The sequence below is a fragment of the Desmodus rotundus genome, chromosome 13 (assembly GCF_022682495.2).
Source record: "Desmodus rotundus isolate HL8 chromosome 13, HLdesRot8A.1, whole genome shotgun sequence".
NCBI lineage: Eukaryota > Metazoa > Chordata > Mammalia > Chiroptera > Phyllostomidae > Desmodus > Desmodus rotundus.
Window position 1 is genome coordinate 21,703,070 of NC_071399.1, and position 9,267 is coordinate 21,712,336.

Consider the following 9,267-nt stretch of genomic DNA (forward strand, 5'->3'; position numbering starts at 1 on the left):
TGGGGGGGGGGGGGGGGGGGGGGGGGACAGATGTCAGAACAAAGGAACCAAACATACAAGAAGCAGGAACTCTCCTATTTCTGCTCCAGACCTGAAGACTGAAGTCTATTCTACCATAATCCTCCTCCTTCCATGGCAAAATGCCTATGCTGTCTGCAGGTTTAGTCTGAACCAGGCTGTTTCTCTGGAACAGAGAACGGTTCCACAACAATCTGTAAAAACTCACTGAACACCTTCAGTGTGCCCAAGCACTCCCTCTAACTACTTCAAACATCTTAACACGTGGGAATAATCTTGGAACCAAAGCCTCCACTTCTCCAGATGCCTCTAAACCTGTCATGGCTATAGCCCTTGCACTGCGGGCCTGCCCTCTGAAGTCCCTAAGGCCTCCTAGCCCCTCGGGGGCCGAAACAGCAAGAGCCAGGAGGCTGAGGTTCAAATGTCTTCAGAGCAGTCACCTTCCCTTTGATCAGTCTCCTGTGGCATAGAGGAAAGGACATGGAGCTTTAGAGTCCAAGAAACCTGTGATTCAAGTCCCATCTTTAGCACATACTAGCTGCCAGCCTCAGAGTAATGACAGCTAATTCATATGACTGTTGTAAGGACTAGAAGAGATCATGCTGAGCAAAGACCAATGCACTGCTTGGCACAGAGTGTGTGCAATAACTATTAGCTGCCTTACTCTCATCTCCTCCCACATACAGCTGTCAATCAATCAATCAACAAGTATTTGTTGGAAGCCAATTAAATGCCCATCACAATGGGAGTTCAAAGGATACCCATAAATAAGCCAAGGTCACTGCCTTAGGGGAGCTCCCAGGATGATGGAGAAGATGAGCAGATCATTTCAACAGACAGAGAAATTGCTTCAATACAGAATACAGGATAGATTTATTATAGCGAGGCAGGCTAAGCACCATCCTGCTTGGTACTACTACTTACTGGAGGGATGAACTTGGACCAATCACTGAGCCCTTCTAAGTCTTGGTCTTCTCATCTTTAAAATGAGGAAAATAACAAATATCTCCTAGGGCTGTTGAGAGGATTAAATTAAATTAAATATGCCCCTTATCAGCTGTGCATGGATAATAATTGGCCTAACTCATAAGGATGCTATGAGTGTTAAATTCAACACATGTAAAGCATTTAAAATCATGTTATGTAATTATTCACCATCAATGCCCTCTAGAATATAAATTGGCTGAAGGAAGAATTTTGGTACGTTTTATGCACTGATGCAAAAAACTATAGAAGGAAGCCTGATACATACCACATAGATAGTAGTTGATTGAATGAGTCATTGAATGCTACAGGACACCAAGGCAGAGAGGCAAATTCCATTCCAAGAAGGCTTCCTGGAAGAGGTGATGCAGAAGGGTGAGTAGGCGTTAACCATGCTGAGAAGGTGGGGAAGTGCATGCCTGCAGAGGAACTACCTACCATAGGAGGGGCACCAGCCGGGAAAGATCATGATATAAACAGGAAACCTCAAGCAATCTAGCGTTTGTAGAATAAAACACACAAACCAGGAAGAGGCAGGACATGGAGGCTCTCTCCCAGATCTTTCCGTGATAGTGGGACCACATAAACCCTGGAAACTATCCCCAAGAAGAAGGTGAGCATTTGAAAAAGACACCTGTCAGACACTCCCAAGGCCTCCAAGTCACTGGACTGCTCCAGGAGAACCCCAAAAATAGCATATCCCGTGAGCCCTCTGCCTCTGGGGAAAGTCACCACATGGAAGCCTAACCCATCTGTCTGCAAGATTTCTAGCCCACTTGGAGGAGCAGGCGACCATGCCTGTGAACTCTGACCCCATCAATCCCAGCAGGGCCTGGGGAAGCATTTACATCTTCAAAGGTCCTGGTAAATGTTAGCCAACAGCCTCCCCACCACCCTTGCCCTCATCTCCTCCCCCTCTGGGCCACCAGGGGTCAGGGACCAGGGTCACACCTGGTCAGGCCTAGCCCAGGCCCAGATCAGCGGCATCTCTTCCACAGAGCCACCCTGCTCAATGACCCCTGCCCCCCACATCGCCTTCCTTACACACACACACACACACATACACACATACACACACTTGTGCTCAGAGCTAGGGAAGGTACAGGGCCAACAGAGAGGGGGCGCTCACAAGGAAGGCCTAGGACACCTTCCAAGGGGCCTTTAGACAAAGGATGGCTCAGGTCAGCCATGGATTCTGGATTTAGGGGAGAAAGCAGTACAGGCCCCTAGACCAGGGTCAGCCCCAGTGACTGCGTGATCAAGCAGGTTTCAGTGACCTCTCCCTGACCCCAGGAAGCTCCAGTTGTCCCTCTGATCTCCTTGAGGGGAGGCTGGGAGGCCTGTTAACTTTTACCAGACTCCTTTGACATGGAGTGCTAATAAGAACCTGGGAGGGAGGTTCATTCAAGTGTCAGGGGCTCAGCACAGCCCTCCCCAGCCTCACGTTCTGCACCCTACTCTGCCGCTGCGGCTGACACAGCCCCTTCGCCCACTGTGAGAGGCAAAGGTGGGTGAGAGGAACAGGGCTTGCGGCCCAGGCCCTAGGGGGTCTGCCTCCACACTGGCCACTGCCTGGAGTTCCGGCTCAGGCTTCACTCTCCCCTGCCAGTGGCTCTTGTATATTATGGCCTTAGCTCATAGCCAAGAGCAGGCACTACCCTGACCATCTTACAGATGAGCATGGAAGACTATCCCCAAATTATCAGGAGCTCTATTGAGCTATATGCTCCTTTGGGGACAGTCACCTGGCCAGAGCTGACAAAATGGGCTGGAAGCACGGCCCATCGCACTCAGACCGAACCTCCCGAAGGAAAGGAACCTTCCCTTCCTGTCCCTTCTCCAGCTAGGTTCCCCACAGGCTCCTGCCTGAAAGGGGGCAAGCACAGGCAGCTAAGCAGAATGAGGGGCAGATGCCAAACTATCCTCTCAGCTCTACGGTGGTAAGGAGCTGTGTGGCTTGAGAAAAACCCTTTCTGTGCCTCTGCTTCCCCACTTGTAAAACAGAGGGGGGGTGGGAGTCTCTAAGCCCCCTTCTAGTTCTGCTTTCTCTCCTTTAGAGTTTTCACTGCCTCCAGTTTCTTCTAACCCATCCTCCTCAAAACCCCTGTGAGTTTTACACAGGCTTCACAGCCAGAGGGGTTCATCTAGCCTAATCCTTTTATGTAAAAAATGAGGTGGCTGGAATCTAGACTGAGTGGCCTTGAGTGAGATGCCTGAAGGCAGAGCTGGGCCTGGAACTCAGGTCCCCAGTACTTTGTTCTTTATGCTGTGCAAGTTCTAAGCTCCAAATTCCTGCCAGGAACCCCAGATCCTCAGAGGGCATGGACCGAATTCAAGTGCTGCCTGCGCTCAGCCTGCCCACCAGCCTGCATACTTACTGCTCCCTGACAGCTACCTCGCTCCGTGATCAGACTCACGCTCTCTCCCCAGCAAATCCCAGGACCAGTCTCATCCACAGCCTCTGCTCTCGACGGCCCTCGTCCCACATCTCACCTGAGTCTCCTGTCTCCCCAGAGCTTCCCGCCCACACGTCACTGCCCTTACTATTATATATTAGGCTTCTTGTACAATACATATTTCTCCCAACAGTAAGTTTCTGTGAATATAAATGTAATCTTGGTAACTTCTAGAACTGTGGTGATGTGGCATTCAAAACTAGATGGGTAGATACATAATAAACCTAGTCGTGGGGTGACTCAACATCGGGATGAACTAGCTTGTTGCCAGAATGCTGTTCATTAGCACAGTTCCAGGATCCAGGAAGAGCACATTGGTTCTACAAACCAGGGTATTTCCCAAACCATGAGGATGCCCCTTAAAATTCTAAAGGCTCCTTAGCGTCTCCTGCCACCAGCAGAATTCCTTGAATTCTATTGGTTCACCCACTCTGCTTGGTGCCCAACCCAGCCCCCTCTTGCTCACCCCTACAGACAAAAGGCTTCTGGGTGATTGATGGTGACAGTGACCTGCCACTGACCCTTTCAACCTGCTGCCCATGAGGCACTCAGCAGCTCCCATGGCTCTTTGAAATGCAGGCCCCCACCTGATAGGGCTGCTGGTTTTCTTCTCTTTGGGCAATGGAATCTTTGATATGGACCCTACTGGGTTCTCTCCAAGTTCTGGCCCCTGGAAAAACTGCCTAAGAAAGCCTGCCTACCAGATTGTCTTTGGGGATTCAGGGCAGGAAGCAATAAAGACCTGGGTTCAAATCCTAACTGCCACTTTCAAGCTTTGTGCTCTTTCAGACTCTGAATCGCAGGTGCCTTATTGTGAACAAGGAAGACAAGGCATGTCCCAGGGAGTTACTGGATGAACTACATTAGTTAACATAGAAAGCTTTTGGCACAATGCTGGCATGTTGTAATCACTCAAAAAATAGTAGCCATGGTGAGGAGGCAGAGGGTTGTACCTCTGGAGATAACTGAGGACCAGCTTTGACTCTGATCTGTCCTCCTTCCTCTTATAAGCACTCCCTGATCTCCCTCCTGAGAATGGTGACATCTCAAGCATCTCTCTGTTTCCTTATTCACACACACACACACACACACACACACACAGAGATTTCTTGTCCACAGCTTTTTATTTCACCTTCTCCCAGCCCAAAACTCCTTTACCTGCTATTTGGGACAACCCAACCCCTAATGCATCTCCTTCTTGCTCCCTCACCATCGGTCATTCAGGTATTTGACGGGGCTCATGTCCTCCAAAGCTGAGCTGCCAAGACTCATTGTCCATACAAAAGAATCTGTTTTCACTAAACCACTGAGCATCTTACATGTCATAATTTTAAAGCCATTTATTTATTCATTGTCTTGGCTTATCTACCTAGTTCTCCAGAAAATATTTTGTTTGATGTGACTCTCTGTAACTAAATATGGGTGCCCAGCTAAAGGGTATCAAGCTGCCCAGACTCTGAGTTGAGCTGTGGCTCAGACCAGGCACCACTGAACACACGGCAGACCCAGAGAAGGCTCAGCTGGGTGTCTTCTCTGCAACTGGACACGGAATCAGTGCGGTGGGGCTGGTGAAGAGCAGTTATCTTGAAACGTTACTGGGTAGAGAGGTCTGAAGCTGATGAAACCCACAGTGCCCATGAAGGCCAAGGTGCCCACTGGGGGTGGAGGGAGCGCAAGGAAGAGAACCCAAAATATAGCAGCTCCTGTCCCCTGAGGCTACGCACAGGGTGTGAAACTGGAAGGTGTTTTCATATGACAGGAAAGGAGGTTTGGCTTACATTCTCTCTCCTTCTCTCACTCTGTCAGGGCCTCACTCATGGGCACTCTGGTGACATCCCAAAACAGACTTCCTATATACTTTTAATTGTAAAGGAATGTGGTGAGCAGATGAGAGCCCAGGAAAGAGAAAACTGTAAGGCTGGAATAAGATAATGCTGTTTAAAAAATGTCAGTAAACACCTCTGAAAAACAGCCTACCCCGGAAAGGCCGTGGTGAGGGAAGAGATTTTTTCCAGGCCTCCATTCCAGGAAGCTCATGGGACACAGAGATTTCCCTGAAAAAACCCATGGATATGAATGCATCTCCTTCCTCTGTCCTTATATCCCAGGCTGTTCCGGGCAGCCGGTAATGGGGGCGTGCCTGGGAGAGGGGTGTCTTGAGGGTGAAGAGTTTTAACAACTGAAATATAGAGACAAGCATCAGAAGGACTCATCTCTTCTCCCTTGAGCAAAATGAACTGAGGGAGAAGGAAGAAAGGAGATGGGGGCCTGGGGGGGTGGCTTTCCAAGTCGACTGAGTCTCTGAGTTAAATTACAGGGGCCTGGGAGGGGTGATTAACAACCCTCATGGTTTTCTGCTTCACAGCCATTACTCACCCCAAACCTGGGGCTTCTCGGTTACATAGCCCAGCGCAGGCCGACCATTTTTTCCATTGACTGAAAACACATTCTGACTGAAAACAAACTTTGGATCCCCGAGGCTTGGCAGGCCCTGGGTCCTTCTCCATATTTAATCAACGGGAAGCTAAACACTTTCAATCTGTGATGGCTCATTTGGACGGGGTCTCGGGGCTTTTGCTTGGTGCCAGATATAATAACTCTCCTCCCTCTTTTCTAAGGCCTATTTTATAATTTTGCTGTTTTTCAATGTCAAGCCCATCTTTTGAAGAATTTTTATTGGATTTCCTGCTAGACTTCAACGAGGATTTTTCTTGCTTTGGCAGAAATATCAAGCAGAACAGGGGAAAAACTCAATCATCATCTTGGAAAGTCGTGACGGTGTGTTGGGAGGGGTTAGGGGGAGTCCTTTGTCTGTTTGCACACAAATAGGTTTCTAGAAGACTGGAGGCCCAGTTGCCAGCTTTGGGGGGCCCTCCGACTTCTGATTCATGTTGAGAAAATTGACAGGCATGGATGTAGCAAGAAAAGGGAAGTTGGGACAGGCGAAGGGGGAGAAAGGCGTGAGAGTGTGAGAGAGTCTAAGAGTGGGTCTAGGGCACGAGGCCTGGCGCCACCTTACATGTCCATTCACGCCGGTTCAAAAGAGCTGCTGGGACCCTGAGGAATGGGAGACTGTGTCCACTCAAGGGCAGCAGGCAGACTCTTAACCCATAACATGACCCCTTGGACCTGCTAAACCCCACGAGTGGGCAGGAAGGCCCATCCCAGAGGCCCCTGTTTTACCCGCCACAGCCATCATCTCTGAGCCTGCTCCAGGCAACATTCAGAAATTTAGTTTTTCTTCACAGAAATTATTCCCCAGAGGAAGTAGCTTGCCAGTGAATGACAGCTTTTGCTTGCTCATGTTTTCCTCTCTTCTCAGAGTTAACTTCCAGAAGATACCAGGATGCTCCCTCTTACTTCTGAACTTTCTTTTCTTTTAATTTTTTCTTTGGGGGGAGGTGCTAGGGATAGGGGTGGTTTCTACAAAATATCATTCAGAGAAAAGAAGTAGTTCTTTATCCAGCAGTAAGAGAGGGGGGAGAAAAAACCCTTTGATACTTTCTTTGTATGTTTTGTTGCGTGTTTTCGCTTTGATTTTTTATGTGGAGATGTTATGTAACTACCTTTCATGCCTACCACTATTAGCTTCACCATTTACAGACCGTTTTCACTTGTCTCATCATTTTATTCCCGCAACAACCCTTTGAGAGACACAGGGCAGGCATTGCAATTGCCATGTTAGAAGACTGCAAACAAGACCCATGCAGGCCACATGACTTGCCCAAGTCTTCTGGGTAGCGAGTGGCCAAACCAAGGTGTGAACTAAGCTGAGCACTTTTCTCTGCTTCACCACACAATGTATATGCTGTAGGGGGACTCCCTGGTCCCCTCTCACAAGACGTTTCCCTATGCTGGGCAGAGCTCCCCAGTGTAAATTCCCACAACAGAATACACTGAGAGAACAGACTACAAGGCGAGCCTTCCAGGGTGCCTAATCCACTCCTTATTCCTTCTATTACCAGTAGAAAAAAGGACAAAAAAAGTTCAGGTAAAAAGTACTTATGAAATACTCACTCAACGTTAAGCACTGGGCTAGAATATTGCGGGAGTCAGGAGGAGGAAAAGATATTATCCCTGCTTTGGAGGAGTAGACAGCCCATATGAGGGGATAAGACAAACAGGCATAAAATGCCAGTCTGTTATAACTGCAAAGGACCGTAGAAGTCATCCATCCAAACCCCTCACTTACCAGTGAGGAGATGGAACAGTTCAGAGAAATGGCGAAATCAATGCAGGCAACAGGAAAAAAACATTTAATTACATGGTAAAGAGGACTGGGAGATGGTCAGAGAAAACAAAGTGGTCAGAGACATATTCTAAGGGAAAATACAACTTGACTTCAACCTTGGAGCATGCGTAAGATGGGATGGATGAACAGGAATCACAAAAAGCAAAAAGGAGAAGACAAACCTGAGTCTGGTGTGTTTCCCTAACCCTGAGGAGCCAGAGTTTAGAGATGAGGAGAAAGGGGAGGAATCAAGGCTGAAAACTTGGCTGGGGCCAGATCATGGAGGATCTTAAGCCATCAGAAGAAGGGCACGCTCCTCAGTGAGAAGTTACATCAAGGTCAGGGTTGACCACTGAAGCCCAAGTCCTGTTATTTCCTGAACTCCATACCCACACCCAACAACCCATCAAAATTTGCCCCTCAGGTGGCTGAAGGCAGACCAAGATCCCAATCGGGCCATATTTTGAGTCTGGGGAGGCTGGTAACCAGTATAGTGTTCACCTGCTATTCAAGTCACCCTGCCTTCCCATCAACACACCTGTCCCTGCATCCACCACCTCAGTGGTCCCTGGGAGTTCTGCCACTCTCAGCCCCTTGTCCATGATTATCCAGTAGGTCTCAAGCAAGGACTGGTATGCATAGGCTGAAAAAGCAAAGAATGAAGAAGCAAGGGAGGGGGAGGCTGTCCCAGGGTAGTAAGAGGTCATATCTGAGGACAGGGAAGTAGAGAGAGAACCTCTCTCCCCAAGACATCATGGAAACTCCAGGGAAACTGACATCTGGAGCAGAATTTTCTTGAGCCCTTGGGGAACCTAAGGGCATGAAAGCTAGAAAGGAAACTGCCTCTAAGTCCCTGTCTTCCTGCTGCACCCCTGTGGCTTGAGCATCTCCGTCCGCCTTTGCTCCTTTTCATATTCCAACCTCTGCCTCACTTTACCCATTTTAACTTAAAAAGCAAGAATGCCTGCCCTCTTCCTTCTTAAGAGAGACTGAGATGAGGACGATTCAGAAGGTAAAGACCCACAATGCTTCAGGGGGAGGGTGTGGCTGCTGTTGCAGCTAAAACTAATAATGGCCACAATAGTGTCATTGTTACTGTGCCTCCAAAAACAAAGCCTGTCTGCCCTCATAAACAGCCCTTTGTTCTTCCAGCAGCTCCTTCTGAAGGGGACACACGTCCTCCTGACAGGCCCATCAGCATCTTCCTCCATTAAAGTAACGCCCCTCCTACTCCAAGCATCAGGGCCCAAAATCTTAAAGCTCCAAATCTTCCTCCTGACTGACTTCCCTGAAAGAAGAGGGACCAGCCCATCTACCTTCATTTCACACTCGAGGACACCAGGAATGAAGCTTGCCCACCCTACCAGGCAGCCTGCCTTCCCCATGGAGACCTTTCTCCACCTTTCATCAGTTCTGGTCCAATCTGGGAAATTCAAACTCCAAAATTTAGGCCTCATCCTTGATTATGAACAATCAACTCTTAAATTTTCTTCAGACCGGGCCATTTCCAAAATGATCCCCAACAGCCCCAAACCACACGTGGCTCCCCAGGAAGGAGGCATTCCAGTAGGTATGTAC